The 21,238-nt window shown below is 39.1% G+C and overlaps 1 long non-coding RNA gene across 2 annotated transcripts; it reads right to left on the bottom strand.

The window, feature by feature from the left end:
- Positions 1-1,834: 1,834 nt before the first annotated feature.
- Positions 1,835-20,917, bottom strand: LOC144583243 (uncharacterized). 2 transcript variants are annotated; one of them, XR_013536939.1, is made up of 3 exons: positions 11,772-20,917; positions 8,038-8,107; positions 1,835-1,897 (listed from the first exon to the last, which is right to left on the bottom strand). It is a non-coding gene; the product is annotated as an uncharacterized LOC144583243 (long non-coding RNA). The 2 variants fall into 2 exon arrangements; XR_013536938.1 differs by having other exon boundaries at positions 8,038-20,917.
- Between the last annotated feature and the right edge of the window lie 321 nt (positions 20,918-21,238).

Genomic DNA, 21,238 nt, shown 5'->3' on the forward strand with positions numbered 1-21,238 from the left:
CTCTGGTTTTTTTTGTTTGTTTTTTTGTGGGGTTTTTTGCTGTCATGCTGAAGCACGCCTTTGGAACTGCAAGAGAAGGTGTCTATCTCTGGACTAGATCAGATGGAAAGCTCTTTAATCTCTTTAGATTGAGAGTGAAGACTCCAGCTGAAATGCATGTGGGACTTCCTCTTCGCCGATGATGCAGCCATTGTTGCACACTCTGCTGAAGACCTCCAGCAATTCATGAATCATTTTAGCAAGGTCTGCCAAGACTTTGGACTAACAATCAGACTGAAGAAAACACAAGTCATGGGCCAGGGTCTGGACTCACCTCCCTCTATTACCATCTCCATGCAGGAATTGGAGGTTGTTCATGACTTTGTGTACCTTGGCTCAACCATCTCTGACACTCTCTCCCTAGATGTCGAGCTGGATAGATGATCGATTTGGCATCCTTCAGTCTTGAGAGACTATGGTAACGTGCTCTGTATGGAGGAGCTGGATAAATGCATTGGCAAAGCAGCTACCATGTTCTCTAGACTCACAAGGAGCATATGGCTTAATAAGAAACTGACAACATATACCAAGATACAGGTCTACAGAGCCTGTGTCCAAAAGATCTCCTATATGGAGAATTCATGCAGGGAGACCACAGCTGCAATACAAGAACATCTGCAAATGGGATCTGAAGGCCTTAGGAATAGACCTGAACAGATGGGAAACCCTGACATCTGAGCATTCAGCCTGGAGGCAGGTGTTGTATCACAGCCTCTCCCATTTTGAAGAGACCCTTGTCCAGCAGGCCGAGGCAAAGAGGAAGTCACAAAAGCAGCCAAATCAGGGAGCTGGACAATGGACAGATTGTATTTGTCTTCAGTGTGGAAGGGACTGTCACTCTCAAATTGGCCTCCTTAACCACACTAGATGCTGTTCCAAGTCCTCCATACAGAGCACGTTACCATAGTCTCTTGAGACTGAAGGATGCCTCATCTAAGTTGAAAACAGCCCAAACTGCCTTTGCTTACACCCTCTCCTATCAACCATAGCTCATCTTCCAGGATCCTCTCTCATTGGGTAATTCTATATGAAGGACGTTTCTGTCAGAATTTGTGTGCAGTGTATGCATACTTAAACTTCAGTTTTAAAAGTCAGGGAATTCAATTCTTAAAAAGACCATATGGTTTATGAATGTGGGATATTGTACTTCTCTATCTGTGATTCAAAACGCCAGCAAATGGCCTGATACTGCTTCACAATATCATGTCTGTATTACCGGCAGGACAAAAGATATCAAACTTTACATAGCAAAGGGGAGCTTGAATGTCGACAACAACTATGGGAGCAGCCAATATGGTGTATAGTTAACATCCTCTTGTGCTCACCAACACTGATAAAGAGATGCCAAGCAGGAGAAAATCCTAGAACCAGGCTCCTTTTCTTCATCCATTAACCAATTCTCACCCAAACACAAAGCAGGGCTGTTTTTCTAACATTCTCTAGGATGTTTGTTTGTTTTGTAAAGAATTTAATTTATATTGAGATGTAGGTAGATATATTTCCTTAAAACAGAACAAGATAAAGAAGAGTCAACATTGTTTCCCATTATACCCCTAATTTTTTAAAAAATACTATAATGTGATGTAGCAGCAGGGAGAGAAAATGAGAGAGAGAGCAAGAGAGAGAGAGAGAGCAAACAAATCAACAAGGAACGTTATCCTAGGTGACATCAAGAGAGGCACAGTGTCCAGAAAGAGGAAAATAATAGTACCACTCTAGGCAGTTTTAGCCAGATATTATTATTATTGAGCCAAAAATCTTTGTAAGGGTACCTACATGTCTAAAATGTCCTGAATTTTGGAAATGTAGGCAGTATTTTTCCATTCCTCCGCACATGTGTGTATGTTGTCGACACCTCCTTTAAAAAAAAGAATCAGTCAAAAGCCAGGAAATGGATTGGTTTTCTGACTGCAAATCATGGCCATTTCCATGTTCAGTCTGAGAGATGTGAATCTGGTAAATCCATCTTTAAAAATACAATGAAGGATATTTCTCACCCATCCTTATTTATTACAAGGAAATCTGACGAGGACAAGTCCCATAATCTGCTTTGTGCATTTCCATTGTTGTGTCTGAAGCAAAACATGCATTGAGAAGGTGCATCTGCATCAAGGGCACATGTAGTAAGCACATTGCTCCCGTGTGTTATGCTTCATAAGGAGCAAAAATGAAACAGTATTCTAGAGTGCTCTCTTGGCCATATTTCTCTCATTGTCCAGAGCCATTCAAAGATTCAAGCTCTATTATTCAGTCCTAGGTTGAAGAATCTCACTGTTGCCACTGTTGATACAGATGGCAGAGACTGAATTTAACCACTAAAGCATGAGTACAGCGCTGCTAACCAGAGCATGACTCCAGCAGGGGATCACTAAAAAATACCTTTCCAAGTAAGGTATTTTAATGAATCATTTCCCTTCCAAAGCCCCTTGTCAGTCACCAGAACATCCACAGTAAGAGATATCCGTAACATAAAATGTCTGCAACCAATAATTTATTAAATATCTTTCTTTGTGTAATGATAAAATTGTGATCTGTAAGGTATAAATTGGGGTGTTAACACAATCTCCCTTTAATGCAATAATCATTACAATTAGAACAGTAAAAGCATCCAGCAGCAGGATAAAATTAAAACAGTGGCCTACTTTCACCTTTAATTATCTCAAAAGGAAAACGGTAATTCTTCGAAATCTATTTTCATGGCACCAGCACTTGGGAACCTATTCAAATATCTATCTGTTAGTTACACTCAATGCTTGCATGCCAAAGAAAATCCTGGAGCTGGAACTAGCAGCATCTCTCCATTTTGTTTTGTCCGTTTAAATATATTATAATTCATCACACATCCTCTTCCTTCTCTTATTCTTTCCCATTCTCTTGATCTGCTCCTTCTTCTCCCATCTAAGTTGCCCTTTTATGTCTCCCTCCATCTTTATTTTATTCCTTCATTGTTTCACTCTCTTCAAGTGTTCTGTTCTTCCATTACTTTAATTCTTCTCTTTGTATACTCTCTCTTTTTCCCTCTGTCTCTCTCTCTCTGGAGAGGCAGGGGATGTATTTACTTTAAGTTATATCCAACAGTCCATAAATAATGTTAATAAGAAATCAATAGGCCTATTCTAGTGTGATTTACTACACTAAGCAAAAAGATTTTGGCCTATATAGTACAGCTTTTGTGAGCTGCACTTTGTTCTGGGAGCCAGCTGATGCTGACAATATATCAGTTTGGGTTATCACAATGGTAAGGCTGTGAGGGGAAACAAAAATCAGAGCAACAGCTTGGGAAAGAATCTACAAGCGATTTTACAGTGATCTTAATTCCTAAATTTAAGACTGTGGGCCTGAGGGTGGAATAACAGCCTCCTCTGTGGGACAGTGTGACTCCCAAATTATTTATCTAGGACAGAGCTTCCAACCTTGACTCCCCATACATTATTGGACCACAGCACTGAAAAATGCTGGCTAGCACAACTAGTGATGAAGCTTCTGGGAGTTTTAGTCCAAGAACATCTGGGGATCCAAGATTGGGAACCACTGCTGGGATATGCAAGTGTTCTAGAGTGTTGTCTTGGCTGTATTTCTCTCATTGTCCAGAGCCACTCAAAGACAGGAAGGTATTTCCCCATGACTGCATTATGTTTGCTCTGAATTAACTGTCATAGCTATCAGATGTAGTATAAGCACATTCCCACACAGAGCTTGTTGACCTGTTCATAAGTATATCCTTAATAGAACTGGGGCCCTGGTTCACCAAAGCAACGTGTGTTATCTCTTTATTTCCCATGTCTGGCTGCAAACATCCATATTTCTAGGTTATACTTGCATAACAATAGGTCATTGCTATTACCACTGGAGCATCTCATTTCCTCCACTACACATACCCTTAACCCCACTTATTTTTTAAACTTGCTTGGCAAACATACAGTACCAATATCTCCTAATCTGATTTCACATTCTTGTGGACTCTGGGCTAACTCTTACCACCAAATATCTGGCAATGTGTTACTCTAGTAAGTGAGAGCTAATTAAGCTACAGCAAATAGCTGAGAAATAAAATTCCTTCTGAGTCCAAAGTACACAGTTTCAGGCTGCAGTCCAGAGCTATTCGAAAGTACTGCAAAAATATAAAAAATTGATTCTCTTAATCGTTTTTGTTTCTGAAGATTGAAGTAAGAGAATGCTGAAAAACTGTACATTAATGCAGCCAATGCATTACTGGATTAGCATACATACCTGCTTTTTAATGTTACAAAGCTCAAGCTTTGCCTTATAAAGGTGCAGTTCAGTCCACAGGTACAATGGACCCTCTACTTATGGAATTAATCCATATTGGAACGATGGCTGCAGGTCGAAAAGTCTGTAAGTCGAGTCTCCATTGACCTACAATGCATTGAAAATTGGTTAATCCCATAACCAGCCATTTTTGCTCTATTTTTGTTCCATTTTGGTTTTTTTCTGATCTGTAGGTCGATTCTCTGGCTGCACGTTGAACCTAAATTTTGCGGCCAGAGAAGTCTGTAACTCGAAAAGTCTGTAAGTCGGGCCGTCTGTAAGTCGAGGGTCCACTGTATTCCTGGGAAGTATAACAGTCTGATACCCTGGAAAACTGATTTCTGTCTTGATGTGCCATCCTGTACAGAATCATCATCATCATCTTAGAACTGCAAAGCTGGAAGAGACCCTATGAATCAGCAAATCTGGCCACTGTCAAGGAGGCATAGTGGAGAATTGAACTCCCAACCAGACAACTAAATTACTGTGCTATCCAGCAGTTCAATGCACATACACAATTCTAACCATGCAAAATAAGGTTTCCCTCTGAGAATCCCCTCTAGTCTTCATGGGTAGGGCGGGGATACAGAATTGATCTGAAGGATCTCCTTAATTATATTTATGGACATGGTCTTGCTCTTTGTGCAAGCTTAAACTACAAGCCAGGACATGCTCGGTGCAAGAACCCTTCCATTCCTTAACTTGCCAGATGAGCCATAGAAAGCACAGGAATCATTTCTTCGAGGCTTTGCAAAATGGGAGAATCAGATGATTTTTTTTTTTGGAAAAAAATCACAAAGGATGATGAAATAATTTTTTTGTAGGACACTTTTGAAACATTGATATATGATATGCATTGAATGCCTGTGATTAATCATGTGGATGCTATGACAAGCTATGAATATCTGCAAACAGGATCTTAACTGTGGAAAATTTTGGGTGAACAGAATCCACAGTGAAGCAAGGAAAAAAGGTGAAAAAGTCAGATGAAAACCTTAACATTATTTCAGTTTTTAATGCCTCATGGCAACATGATTACACAGCACTTAGATGTAAGAGTGGTACCATATGGCTAAAGATGTACTTTAACCACAATAGTGGTTTTTATAACTCATTTGCTTCACAGCAAAGCAGAACTTTAAGACCATGTCAGATGGCATCTGAATCCTTACATTTTCAAAGAATTCTGAATATTTTTTAATGACTTCTGTGCTTTAAATCCTATGCAAGAGTTGCAGGCAGGAGAGTGTTCTCCCTGTATCAACATGTTTTTTTCAGTGGTGTTACATTCATTTCTAACCAAAAAGTGACTAAATGACAATCATCACCTACTATTTCAGCACAATGTGTTGCTGGTTGGAATGTAAATTTGAATAACTCAATGACTTGTGAAGAATTTTTCTTAATGCTTTATGTTTGAGGAAATTGATTTTTAATCCCTTATGCAACAGCAAAGGAGTCCTCCCCCATTCAGCTCATCGTTTCAAATATTACATTAAGATTTCAAGCAAATAAATGTCAGAACGTTTAAAAATGGACTTCTAAATAAAACATTCTTGCATTCATTTTTATTCTTTGCATATCATATCACTCCCCAGTCAGAATGACTGATATAGAAGTTAGTTCCTGAAATGTAAATGATTCAGGTAATCATATTAGAAAGGATAGGGAACCATAAATTTCTTATGAGATAAGAAGTGACAGTGCAGTAGAGATAACTGGAGACCCATTTTCGCAGCTTCAAAAACAGATTAAATGGAACATACAGGTTAAAAAATAGAAAGGAAAAAGAAATGAAGTGAGTATCTGAAATATGACCTATAGTCCTTTCCTTTGGTGCTAGCCCTAGATATTTTGCTTCCAGTCATGGAGCCCAAAGGGCACCCCAGAGCTTCCAGGCTGAACATTTGAAACATATTGAAATGTCTCACCTAGACCTCAATTCCTACCTTCACCAGCTATCATACTGACTAAAACATAACTTTTCACTCTGCTGGACATTAAATCGGTTCTGCTTTTATGGTAGGAGAGAGAAATCCTAATAAATAAGAAGGTAGGGCGAGAGAATAAAAGCATTTGGGTGAGGGTCTATGGAGATCTCTTGCAAAGGTTGGTGCCATTTGAATAAGTGTGGTGTACATGTGTGTGTCTACCAAAGCTGTAGCTACTGTGAAGATTGGAAAACAATAATTTGGTATATATATCTGTCTGTGTATTTTCAGGGACCTTTTAAAAATTAAATAAATGGATTCATTTTAATAAAAATAAATTTGTTTATAGCCTACAGTACTACTTTGGCCACCAGGTGGCAGATGTTGGTAATCATGGCATAGTTGTTATTCAGCAAACTGGCACTTTTTCAACTGATGGATTTCTGGGATGGGGACTCAAGTCATAGGACATACTGTCAAGTGGGACTTAAGTTGCACTGGTGACTTGACTTTTCCCCCCCAAATGACTCAGGTGTAACTTGCAGCTTGGAACTTATCTATTCCCCCCCCCCATTTTTTTCCTTCTCATACCCTTCATGGTATCTTTCATAGCAGCCAGAGATGCTTTATCTCCCACAGCTCATATACTGTAATTGCTTTAAGGTTCTTGCACATCATACTACAAGGAGCTATTGTAATCTGCACAAAGCCAGACACTTTCACTAGTGTTAAAACAAGTAATCTTATATAATCTTCAACACTGATTCCCAAGCAGGACATCATGTCCACATGGGATCATGAATAAATCCCAGAGGGATCATAAAACAGTAAGATTGTCATGACAAAATGTGTTCATGAGCTTAAACAATTAATTATAGCTTTAACCTTTGTCTGGTTTGTGTTACTTTTTAAGGTAAATTGGATTTACATTAACATTTTATGACATGAAAAATATTTTAAGTGTTGGTATCTACTTTTAAATTCAGTTTACTATTACTATTTTTACTGTTTTATGACTGCCCATGTTTCTGCGTTTATAAGAATAAATGAGTTATATTTGAACAAGATAATACAGTATGTTTAACCAGTTGAATTCTGTCTAGTGTCAGCCAGTAGGTGCTTAGAGGGTTATAAGAGAGATATAAGAGAGAGTGATGGTTAGGATGAGGCTTGCCTGTATTTGATAACTTGCCTGTTAGCAAGAGGCTTTCCTGTTAATAACTCTGTTGATATGCAGGTGTCCAGTTAGGAGTGGCTGCTGCTATGTGCCTTAGTATGTTATTAAAAGAGGATGCTATGAAACTGTTATTCCCTTCATGGATTGCTGTCTTGTCATGGCGAAGGGGATTGAGTTATTCAGAGAAGCTATGGGCTATGCCGTGCAGGGACATCCAAGACAGACAGGTCATAATGGAGAGTTTTGACTAAACATGATCCACCTGGAGCAGGAACTGGCAAGCCACTCCAGTGTTATAAGTTCGTCAAGAACAAGCTAAATCTATACCAAGTTAAATTTTCAAGTACTGTTAATTTATTCTTCAACATATTATACAGTAAACATTTTTAAGGTTTACTATGTCTAAATGATTATTCTTTTAACTACTGCCGCACACACATATGTATCAAGAGAGAATACTACTGTACTCATGATTTGTGTGGTCTTTTATATTCCACTGTGTACAAACTCTCAAAAAAATTTCAGCAGTTTCATACCCATAACTTCACTTACCAGCCTGCCACACTTTGCAAACTTAGTTATCACAAATTTCTACCAATGCTGGTTGCATTCATATCCTACCTTTCTTCCAATGAGCTCAAGGTGATGTGCATGGCTGTTCTCGTCCCTGCTTTATCTTCAGAACAACCCTCTGAAAGAAAGAGAGAGAGAGAGATCACCTGGTGCATTACATGGCTCAGCAGCAAAGAGAATGTTGCCCTCCCAAGTGCCAGTTTAAATCTTAGCTGTACATTGGCTTTATTTTGCCTGTATAAGAAAGACATGACCTTGATGAAGCTAAATGTGCACAAGAGTTTTTGCTTCAAAACACAGGATACAGAATCAGATTGTGTGTTTATGATTTTTCTTTCTTTTAATAATGCATTCTTGCTTTCACCAAACATTGTTAAACAATCCTCGGTAGCTTTAGAATGCAGTTAAAGAGCAATTACACTGTTTGAGACATCCATGTAATTTCAAAGTTTCTGAAACTTTTTTTAAAAAAATGTCCTTTCCTTTTTTCCCCCTCTCCAATATAATAAAGGAAAACACACAGAAAAAAAAGGACTGTAGATATATGGTGGGAGAAAAGCTCCCAAAATGCAGGTAATCAGTTGCATTCCGTTGTACCTATGGCATATAACATCATGAGCCTATTTTCCAATGCACTTCTTAGAACAGCAAGCAAAACAAACTATTATTTGAGCAGGCAGTACTGAACAAATAAACAAAAGGCAGCCCAAACAAGCCTTTCCAGCACTACAGAAGTGCTAATCACCATCTTTGTCTTCATCAGAGATAGCAGGAGGCCACCAATGGTTAACAACCATTTGCATAGTGATCTTTAGCAAAGATGCCTTCTGTTCTTCACTACCAGATAATTCTGTCCTCAGTTAATAGGGCAGAACAAACACATCGAGGGACTCTCTACGGGATTGTCGCAGCTGAACTTGTGAATCTTTGTTGACAACCTGCAACTAACCTTGCTGATTCTTCATGGGCTAAACCTTCTTTCTAATGCTGGCAGTGACTTTCAAATCTTTTCTCGCTAACCTGTACAGAAAAATAAGGCTATTGGGCACTGGACATGCACAAGGAGGTTAATTCTAGAGAGAACAAAATGCAACAGAACAACCAATAGTACAACTAGCTCTGTAATGCGGGGTTTTAAAGAAATGCTTCTTGAATACCATAGAGAGCAGTTGCCACCTTTCTAGTTGTCAGGGGCTTTAGAGACCTATACCAAATGTTTTCCCTTACATGTCCTGGCTGGCTTGCTTGTGTAATTGGAAGAGATCTTACACCATGGGTACATATATGGTGAATGAACACATGGGGAAGAGCCTCCTCTAGTTTTATACCAAAGTCATACATCTAGTCTGATTCAAAAAATCTTGTTCATGTGCTTCATCACTGTTTTTAGACATCGAATTTTAAGTCAATGTACATTTCATTTCTTTTAATCACCTATCCTAGTGGTTCCCAATCTTGGGTTCCCAGATGTTCTTGGGCTGCAACTCACCACTAGCTATACTAACCAGGATTTCTGGGAATTGTGGTCCGTGAATGTCTGGGGATTCAAAATTGGGAACCACTATCCTAGCCTTCTGAAATCACTGTATTATATCGACATTTCCTAAGAAAATGCTATTTTAAAATTTGTTATTTTCACATTGTTGCTATCAGTAATCAAATGGGGACAGCCACTGATTAGATGGAAAACAATGGTCGCATATATTAAATAAATCATGAATAAACAAGAACAAGCGCCTGTCTTCTGCCACAATCCTCCATGGTGCCAAAAACTCTGCTCCAGAGGGTTTCCTGCTTTTCCAAAGCAGATTTTTAGGGTGCTGATGGAAATTCTGATATCTAGCAGAAGTACAACACTAGACTGTATTTATTTATTTATTTAATTTGATTTATACCCCACCTATCTGGGCTACAAGTCCATTCTAGGTGGCTTCCATACAAAAACAGGCAATAAAACACAGATAAATACATGCTGATTCAGTAACAGCTACAATAAAATAAAAAAATAGAAGAGAAAGAAAAGAAAAAAATGTTAAGAGTAGCTAAGGTCCTTATTAGAGATGGGGGTATTCGTATACGAATATCCCCATACAGGTGGCGATAACGAGGGTCCAGCCTCATGGGGCTGGACGGTCCGCGCACCAATCCGCCACTGCCGTGGACACAGCGATTCTTCCAATGGCTCTGCAGATCGCAATCTGCAAGCCACTCTTCAACCTTGCAGCAAGGCTTGTCCTCCTACCTCCTGCCAGGAGTGCCTAGCCGATCATGATCTGCAGAGCCATTGGAAGAATCACGGCATCCACGATGTATTGGTGAGTGGACCGTCCGGCCCCATGGGGTTGGACCCTCGTTATCCCCATCTGTGTGGGAATATTCGTATAAGAAAATAAATATGCTCATCTCTAGTCCTTATAGATACAATAAAACGGTACAGCTGAGGAGATCCACATTCAAAAGGATGACTACATTATTAACAGCCTGCTCCTTCAAACACTCCATACATGGGAAATCACTCTGTGCCATCTCCTGAAGGCCTCATGGTTTTGCAGGGAAGAGTGACATACTCAACCCAAACACAGTGGTCACAAGGCAACATTTACTCACAAACTTCAGCTGAAAACTGATGGTTCCTGAATAATTTTCTGTTTGTGTCTTCACCTTGTAGAGTAGAGAAGAAAGTAAGGTCTTTAGCTAGCAGCAAGAGTTCTGATGTCTACTCACATACCCGCTAGCACAGGTCTTGTTGGGTGGCTAAACAAAAATATTGCTTCCAGTTCTGCTATCAGGAAGAAGTAGGCGGATGGATTAGAAAGCTAATCTTAGGGGCAGAGAGCATGGACGAGATATTGGAGACAGTATTATATGCAGTACACATCCTATCCTGCACTGGGTAAGCCAGCCTGATACCCCAGGTGAATGGAGCATGCATTTTTAATGGGTCCATCTGCCTGCTTTTTTAAAGTAAAATTATATTGTTAGTCTAAATCACTTTTTCACATGAACTGAGTGGATGGATAATCTGGTCCTACCAATCCTACCAAATTATATTCGGGAGTCATCTCACTCCTGATACTACTGCTCCACAGAAAAGTAAGGACAAGAAGCAGGAATTTTTCACTCCTTACCACACAATGGCTAGTATCCTGTTGCTAATCCCAATTCGAGTAGACCAATTATTTCAATGGAATTTACATAGCTATTGGCTTCCCATTCAGCAATTGATTTAGTAGGTCTAATCTTGGTTGGGACCAGCAATAGGATAGTGGCCTATATAATAACAGAAAGCTAAGGCCATATCCTTCTTTCCTTTATTTGTCTTCTGAAACTGGGCTTTAAAATTAAAGCTGCTCATTGTAAATGGGGTGGAAAACTGGAAAAAGAGATTTATATCTAAATTCCAAGATGACCTAATTATTAAAAGGGCAGAAGGGTACAGGGACAGCCAAATCTCCACTCAAGAGAACTGTACGATATCCCATTTTAGGTATAAAAGAACAAACATCATATATACTGATCAATGAATATTTTATTTATTTAAAATATTTTAACCTTTCTTCTTTAAAAGTCTAATAAAATAAATAAATAAAAGAAAAAGTACCTATCTTACAACAACTAAAAGACAGAATTAAAGCTAACAAGAGTGAGTATACAATACTAAAAGGATCAATGAATACAATACCAAAAAGCATAAGCAACACGAAAACACATTCAATGCAGTAGGGTACAATAATCCATTTTAAAAATCCCACTCAGCAGCCATTGACTCAGGAAAAGCTTACCTTAAGAGAGAAGTCTTCACCTGTTTGTGGAAGGACAATAAAGATGGGGGTCAGCCTAGTCTCCTGTGGGGGGAGTTCCAAAGTCTGGGAGCATAGAGAAGGCCCTCTCTTGCGTCTCCCCCATGCACTTGTGATGGTGGTGGGACCAAGAGGAAGGCCTCTCCTGATGATCTTAACATTCAAGCAGGCTCATAAAGGGAGTTGTGGTCCTTCAGATAGCTCAGACCCAAGCTATTTAGGGTTTTATAGGTTAGTATCCGCACTTTGAATTCAGCCTGGAACCAGCGGAGCTGCTGTAACAAGGAGTTCATGTAATCCCTGTGTAAATTCTAGTTTGTCTCATCCTCACAGGAAAGGACAAGAAACAACAACATTATTATATTTACCTTGTGAAAGGGCAGAATGTTCTGTAGTGCTTTCAACAAGAATTTTGTTTTGTTTTGTTTTTTTGCAGAAGTAAGCAAAATTGTGCAAATAACACTCTAAAGCAAAATGACACAGACCATGTGAAATGGTGGGGGTTCCTGCTCTGTGCTGCAGACATTTAAGGATAAGTAGAATTTGGGATTCTTTGTACGTGTGTTCCCCCCCCCCCCCTTAATCCAATGGTTAATCATTTGATGCTTGTTGTGTGTGTATTTTCTTTTTCAGAGGCAAAGGACTTGAATCCTGCGGAGAGATGGTTTATGTATATTATGGAGACCTTGAGGTGAAAAAAAATGGCTGTCATCTGAAGGTGAGGAATCTCACAGGGCTTGGCAATTTCTCATCAGGGCACCTCATCAAGTCAAGACAACCTCAATCAAAGAAAATGAAAAAAAAACAGTATCTCTTATCTTCCTGATGCTAAACATTAGTGAGTTTATGTAGTGGCTTTCATTGATAATCCTGATATAACCTGTTAGCTGCCCATAAAATATGTTGTGAGATACAGCAGTAAGATTACATTTATGTTCCTTATCCAGTTTGATGTGATGATAATTTAGTGCTTTTCTGTTGTGTACCTTCCCCTTTGATTATAAGTATAATTGCTGTAACCTTGACAAATAAAGAAACCCTTGGGTTTTTCAGTGTGTATTCTTTTTAGAAAACATGAACACTGCAGAGGCTGACATATTTAAAGAAAATAATGCAGGTACAGTTTTCTCTCCCGTCTTTGCTGTGGATATGCCCATAGTTATTTTTTTAAATGAGCTAAGTCTTTGTCCTTTGTAAAGAAAAAAAGTGGCAGGGGTATTTTAAATTTAGTTAAAGATCAACAAGATTGCATATCATTATATTGTTTGTCTCTGAGCTCAGTTAATTCACTACCAGTTATGCTTCTTATTCTTTCACAGGCAAGGGGAAATAATTTTACTCAAACAGTAGATATAACAATTCTTTATCATTCTTGATTTTAATTTCCATCTGTCTATGGAAAAATAACATACTTGCATGATACCTACCACAAGACAAATTGGCTACATACAATTATTTATATAGAGGTAACCTACCCCCCCCTCCTTGGACGCGTGCCTTAATGCGGTGAACGAAGCCAAGATCAATGCTATCAGGTGGCTAGACTCCATTATGGCACTAGACTCCTAACAAGACTACTCAAGGCAGGATGGCCAAAGCTGAGCACCAGATTAAGTTATAACCACCCTTTTTGGGAATAACAGCTGCATCAGTAGAAGGGAATGAATGGTTCCAATGGTGATGGGGGTGGGGAAACTTCTGAAGGACAGCTTCTGGGCAGCAGTGATTCCTGAATGCAACACTGGTGGAAAATTCTTTGCAGACAATGGCAGTGGCATTCAAGCTAACCTTTGTTGCTACTGTGTAGAAGAAGGCAATGGTAAATTACTGGTAACGTTTCTTACCAGGAAAACCCAACAATCCAAAATGAAAGAAGAGGTAGTGCTGGAACATGAGACTTCTGGGTTAGAAAGCACTCAACCAGCTACTGGAGAATCATAGAAAAGTGAAGTTGGAAAGGGCCTACAAGGCCATCAAGTCCAATCACCTGCTCAATGCAGGAATATAATCAAAGCATATCTGCCAGGTGATTATCCAAGTTTTTCTTGAATGCCTCCACTCACCAACTCTAGAGGTAACTGGTTCCACTGTCGTACTCCTCTAACAGTTAGGAAATTTTTCCTGATATTCAGCCAAAATCTGACTTCCTTTAACTTGAGCCCATTATTGCATGTCCTGCACTCTGGGATGATTGAGAACAGATCTTGCCCCTCCTCTGTATGACAGCCTTTCAAATATTTGAAAAGTGCTATCATATCACGCCTCAGTCTTCTTTTCTCAAGGTGAAACACGCCCAATTCTTTCAGCCTTTCCTCATAAGGTTTGGTTTCCACCCCCCTGATCATCCTTGTCGCCCTCCTCTGCACTTATTTCAATTTGTTAGCATCTTTCTTGAAGTGTGGTGTCCAGAACTGGACACAATACTCAAGGTGAGGCCTGACCAGTGCTGAATAGAGGGGAACTAGCACCTCACAGGATTTAGAAACTATACTATTAATGCAGCCTAAAATATCATTTGCCTTTTTTGTAGCCACATCACACTGTTGGCTCATATTTAGCTTGTGAACTATGACAATTCCAAGATCCTTCTTGCTTGTAGTTTTGCTGAGCCAAGTATATCCCATCTTGTAACTGTGCAACTGGTTTCTTTTTCTGAGGTGCAGTACTTTGCACTTCTCCATGTTGAATTTCATTCTGTTGCTTTTGGCCCAGTGCTCCATTCTATCAAGGTCATTTTGAATTTTGTTTCCATCTTATAGGGTTTTAGCTATTCCACCCAATTTGGTATCATCTGCAAATCTGACAAGCATTCCCTGTACTCCCTAATCCAAGTCATCAATAAAAATATTGAAGAGCACTGGGTCCAGGACTGTGCCTTGGGGTACCTCACTTGTTACCTCCTCGCAGTTAGAGAAGGATCCATTAATCATCACCCTCTGAGTACGATTCTGTAGCCAATTGTGTACCCACTCGACACTTGATCTATCCAGCACACACCTAGTTAGCTTGCTAATCAGGATATATTGGGGCATATTGTCAAAAGCTTTGCTGAAGTCAAGATATACTATATCTACAGCATCCCCTCTGTTTATCATGGAGGTGACCTGATCAAAAAACGAGATCAAATGATTTTGGAAGGATTTGTTCTTGACAAATCTATGTTGGCTTCTAGTTATTACTACATTGTTTTCTAGGTGTACATACAGGCATCATCGGACAGTCAATACAGAAAGCAAACAGACTATGTAATTGGAAGCAGGAGATGGAGAAGTTGTATTCTCTCTGCCAAAAGAAGACTAGAAGCAGATTGTGGTACTGTCATGAACTGTTTATATGGAACATTAAAGCTGAAGAACACAAAAAGAATAGTAATGCTAAAATATAATTTAAACAACATTTCTGAGGAATTTAAAGTCCACATAAATAACAGTTTTGTATTACTATACTCAGCTGATTGAGAACTAGATACATTATTAAGGAAGAATACAGAAAAGCAATTGCTGTTGTAAAAAGAAGAAAATACTATTTTTGTGAGAAGCAAAAATAAAGGGTGACAGAAGTAACAGTTCTCTGTGTCTCATAGAGACAAAGAGAACTGTTACAATAATTGGTGCAGGAAAGAAAGACAAGAACAAAAGGAGAAAAACAAGAGTTCTCTTCTAGAAGATCAAAGAAATCAAAGAGAAATGTAAGCCTAGATTAGGAATGGTGAAAGACCAACATGGAAGCAAACTATCTCACCAGGATTTTAAAAAAAGGGATGGTATACTGAAGACATATACAGAAGAGATAAAAGAGTGGCAGGTTGTTTTGAAGAGGAATCCTATGATGAACCCGTAATTCTAGAAAGTAAAGTTAAAGCTGCTCTGATAATATTGAGAGGAAATAAATGCCCAGCATAGATGAAACACCAATAGAACTATTTCAAGCTATAGATACTGGTTTGTCCTAAAAAGATGCCCAAAATATGCTAAACAAATTGGTCTACAGAATGGAAACATTCAAGATAACTTTCAATCACCAAAAAAGGAAATGCTAAGGTGTGAAGTAACTACAGTGGTGCCTCGACTTACAAACGTCCCTATTTGCGACCATTTTGAGTTACAACCAGCTCCGGCTGCAAAATTTTGCTTCTACTTGTGACTGGAGTTTCCACTTACGAACAAAAAAAGGCAGGGGAAAAGGTGGGGAATTCAAATTTCTAACTCTAGGTGGCAACAAGGCTGCTTCTTTGTAGCTCTTTCACCCCAAAATTTAGTGTGTGTGCATCGGAGGAGGCTTGGGACTGCCTCGCTTCTGCGTGAGCGTGTGTGTGTGTTTGCATGGAGGCTTCGGGCTGCCTGGTAAGGTAAGGTGCTGTTTTCTGCTTTTTAAAAACTGTTCTGGGTGTTTTTGCAGCGTGATCAACAAATGCAAGGATGTGTGAATGGAGACCAAGACCAAGATCATCCATGCTCCTGTATTCCCAGTCACTACTTTTGGATGTGAAAGCTGGACAGTTAAGAAGGCTGACAGGACAAAAATCAAGTTTATAGGACCTGAACAGAGCTGTTGATGACATTAACAAGGTCACCATATCAGATGATTTGAAAGCAGACAACAACAAATCTACTATCTGAATGATTCTTATGGGTGTCAGACTGTCTTTCTCCAACTCTTTGTATCTCTTCAAAAATAACTCTAGGCAGTGATTTCCTTAGAGAAATATTAAACAAAGGCTTGGGTTTTTTATAGAGTTGGAAGTGGAAGTACTTCAGGGTTCATAGTTCTCAGGGTGCTGGTTAAAGCATGTAAACTGTTATCCTCACTCCAAGCAGGAAGACAATCTCAGGATGAGCAGATATGAAGGAATAGAAAGTTAGATTTTTATATATGAAATGGATTTCACCCATCTCTGCCCTTTTCCAACTAATATCAGGTCTCTCCAACTCTATGCAAATATGTTTTTAATGTATGTTGTGCTCAAGCTTTGTCTACACACCAAAAGCCAGGAAGGAGAGGAAGGTACTGGGGAGAAAGCCAGCAAGTTCACGTCTTAGGGCCCACTGTGCCATTTGGAACAAGATAACGAGTGAAGCACCGACTGTCAATTCATTTATCTTCTCATTGCACAAGGTTGAAGTGCAGAACCTGGGGACACCTCACCATGGGTTGGTGGTGAGCCTTTCACAAGTCCCAACAGGTGCACAGAATATTTGCTTTGCCACTGGCAAGACAATGGTACAAAACCTGAAAAATGCCTTAACATCACTTTTAAAATCATATTTGAAAGTAATTAAGAATGCTACTAGTTATTACACCTAAAACAGTCCTGTAACTACTTATTTTTACTGTAGCTTTGTAACAATAGTAGGACTCTATATCTGGAGGATCAGAACCTCCAGTTTCAGTTATCTGCTGCCTGAAAATATTAAATAAAAAAATTGCAGAAAAATTGTGTTACCAAGTTGTATTGTCAGAATTGGTCACTAGAGAGAACCAGAGACTATGCTATATATAGTTTGCTTATCTGTGGTTTTTGGCATCTGTGGGGGGCAGCTTGGAATTGAACCCTGCATATTTATTTATTTATTTATTTATTTATTTATTTATTTATTTATTTATTTATTTATTTATTTATTTATTTATTTATTGCATTTATATGCCGCCCATCTAGACATAGTCTACTCTGGGCGGCTCACAATTTAGAAATCCTAGGACTTTACTTGTCACCAATAAGTAAATAATTGCAGGAGGTGCAGGTCTTGTCACTAATTACTTCCAAGTTTTGAGTTAGGTTGTGAGACTATAATTTACTGGCCCTTTGTACAAAAATCTAAAAACAGGCAAACAGCCAAACATTTTGAGTCCTGCTGTACCTTTCTTCAGGTTGGGACAGTCATGGGAAGTAAGTCATTTTTAAACATTTGGAATTGTTAGAAAGAAGTAGGGCATGAATGGGTAGAGATGCACACAAGAAAGTGCCCAAGAGAGAGAATGGGTGCTGAGCTGACACATGCTGGAACGTGTGGACAGGAGGATGTAAACAGAGAGCAAAAGGAGACAGACACACTTGTAGAAAGAGAGTGAGTGCGCGCACACCAAGAGAACATGTGCGCATATGAGAGACAGAAGAGGCATACAAGTGAGAGTGGGAGCCGGAAAGAAAAAGCAAGAATGGCTGGATACATTTGTGCAAGGAAGTACAGATAAGACTATATGAAGGGGTGCAGGTAAGACTGTGCAAAAGCAGGTGTGAAAAGATATAAGAAGGAGCAACAGTGGGCAAGTATAGGAGCCAAAAAGAGAAAGACTTCCTTGAGAGAGCAGGTAAGCAGCATATATTTTGCAATGGCTGGACCAGTAAGAATCATAGTAGCACATTAGTACTGAGCAACAGAATGAACAACATTTGCAGTGGGGTAAAAATAACTGTTAACACCATGCTGATACAGTATTCCAAAAGAGGAATGTGAGAAATGGAACAAGTCCCTCTATTTAAAAAAGTGACATCCCAAGCTGTGGGCTGGACATGACAGGATGTGAGGGCATAGGGAACAGAAAACTCCAAACATCTCTTGGCCAGATGTCAGGATCAGTGTTAAAATAATGTCTCAAGAGGGAGACTCCACACTTGTTGCATCATCATGAGATATGAGACTTGGGATTTGGCCTCGTTCTCCTTAATCCAAGTCTTTCAGTATAACCATTATACAAGATTGGATGCATTCACATAAATTCCTTTATCACTGCACCCCACCATTTCTTTGTGGATAGACAAACTACTTATTGTACACCGAGATAATGTGAGGCCTTATTGGTATAGTTTAGACATCTGTCCTACCAGAATTTTAAAAAGCCATCAGGCTCCCAAACACTAAAATCCCAGGTAATATTTCCAAGCTCAATTGTATGCCTCTTAAACATAAACCGGGTTTCTGCAAGAAATTCAGTATCCTAGCCTTTTTTTATACTTCATCATACTGCAGGGATATAAACTTCACAAAAATGCTATTTGGTCCTTAAAAGGGATGGGGGAAAGGAAGGAGAGAAAGAGAGAGATAACAGATTGACCCTCTACATGGAACCATAAAGCAGAATCCTAGGCTGCTGCCATTCAAATGAATAGAAACCAGCAGCAAATCTAACACCCTTCCCGTTTCAATTTTGTAACATCTGCAAGCACCATGCTGGAATGGTAAACATTTTAATGGTCAGATTTTGTCCGTTTTATCATTACTATTTCCCATATTATTCCCCGACTTTTGTGGGAGAGTGAAATGAAAAGGTGACAGATTGCTGCAAATGAAATGAATGGGAGATGTCATTTGCATTCAGTTCAGTTGCAGCAAACACCCTACTTTCCTATTCCTTTGTTGTCCTTCTGAGACACCGTTTCACGGCGTCTGGAAATTCAAGTGTCAGGCACTCCATTTTGATAATGCAGCTGGAACCTTAGGCACTGGCCTGTGAATTGATTCAATAACACCAACTCACTTTATAATTACAGTTTATCTCTTCGTTATAAATCCAAATTGATTGAGATTAATAGGAAGATTTAAAACCTACATGCTCTGAAAAGGGAGATTTTTGGAAATGTAATTCTTTAACCAAGTATACAAAAGGCCATTCTCAAAGCTAAACGCTCCATCTACCTGAATATTTATTTAAAATTACTTGACTGTGACTCTTATACGATCAGCCTGGGTTTCTTATAAAAAGAGATAATTTGAGGGCGTCTGATTCTTTGCAAAGTAATAAGTATGCTGAGGTGATTTCCCCCCCTTTCTTTTTAAAATTTCCTGTGTGCTGAAGTCTTTTTAGAAACTTCCCTTATTTTTATTCTTCACCCCTATTGCTATCTTTCAGAACATCACCTAGCAGTGATAAGAGAGTCCTGGAATCCATCAATACTGACACAATGCTTCAGAGGAGTAGAGAAAACATATCACTGGTTTCTAAACAAACCGATTCATATTGGAAGGTCTTCATGAGAAGAAAAGTGATTGAGGGTCAGAAAATTCACTGCAAAACATCAATTAGAATATCAGTCTAAAAGTCCACATCCAACCATGCTTCATACCTTCTGAATAGTTACTTTGTCTACCAATTGTCCATATCCATAGAACTATCCATGGGTTTGGACGTGGTGGCGCTGTGGGCTAAACAGCAGAAGCCTGTGCTGCAGGGTCAGAAGACCAAGCAGTCGTAAGATCGAATCCACGCGACGGAGTGAGCTCCCGTCGCTTGTCCCAGCTCCCACCAACCTAGCGGTTCGAAAGCATGCAAACGCATGTAGATAAATAGGGACCACCTCGGTGGGAAGGTAACAGTGTTCCGTGTCTAAGTCGCACTGGCCATGTGACCACGGAAGATTGTCTTCGGACAAAACGCTGGCTCTATGGCTTGGAAACGGGGATGAGCACAGCTCCCTAGAGTCGAACATGACTGGACAAAAAAAAATTGTCAAGGGGAACCTTTACCTTTACCTTTATCCATGGGTCAATGATTTATAAACAGAGCATAAGGCAAGTCTGATGTTGTTAATTCTGGACAGTTACTTTGCAGCTCTTACTTTTGGTCAAACTTGCAGAATATTACGGTTTCTAGATCCAGGTAGAGTGCAGAAAAGGCTGGATGTACTAACTAAGAGTTTAACAATTTAAAAGCATAACACTGATACATGTCTTAGTATTCCTCCAATTTGTCCTGACTTACGAACTCAACATCTTGATCTCCTGCATGCTGGTACTGAAGATAATATCTTTGTCACTAAAATTATAGTTTTATTAGCAAGTACAATTTATTAAATGAAATTTAGGATTGCTAAATAGGTTAGTTAGCTTTAGAGAAGTTGTTAATCTCCTGATGATAATATGTGTTTTTAGAATAATTTTTAATCAGCAAGTATTTAACTATGTGCATAGCATTTCAGTATGTTTCACATATATCTCTCCTGTATTAACTATGGAGGGTTCTTTTTTTCCTTTTTTTGCCTTCTATCCTTTCCTTTGATATATGCAAAATGCATGATTGGTATTTTGCACAATAATAAACAGAATCAGGAGTGTTGTGCAGGGAGTCCATCCTGAAATGTAGCAGTGAAGGCCCCCCCACACATTAACAAAGTGTTAATAAAGATGGTAATTCATCAGATTGCAAGAATGATGCTTGACTTCATTATACAATGACTAATCACATGCCCCTATTCATCCCAGAATAGATAAATTTGTTAACAGAAACCAAAGGTTCTAACACAGAAATGCATTTTGATTTTATTAAATAATTTCTACATAAGCAGTGGGGAGGGTGGCATTATCTAGCAGTTCAGAATAATCTCAAAAAGCAATCCCCCCAAAAAAATTTAATATGCAATTCTTTTCTGAGACATTTTGGCCTTGATTGAAAAATCCTACAAGAAGAGTTATGTGACCTCAACATATGGAGCAGGAATGGGCAACTCTTAGAAG

Source organism: Pogona vitticeps, chromosome 5 (assembly GCF_051106095.1).
Source record: "Pogona vitticeps strain Pit_001003342236 chromosome 5, PviZW2.1, whole genome shotgun sequence".
NCBI classification, from domain to species: domain Eukaryota; kingdom Metazoa; phylum Chordata; class Lepidosauria; order Squamata; family Agamidae; genus Pogona; species Pogona vitticeps.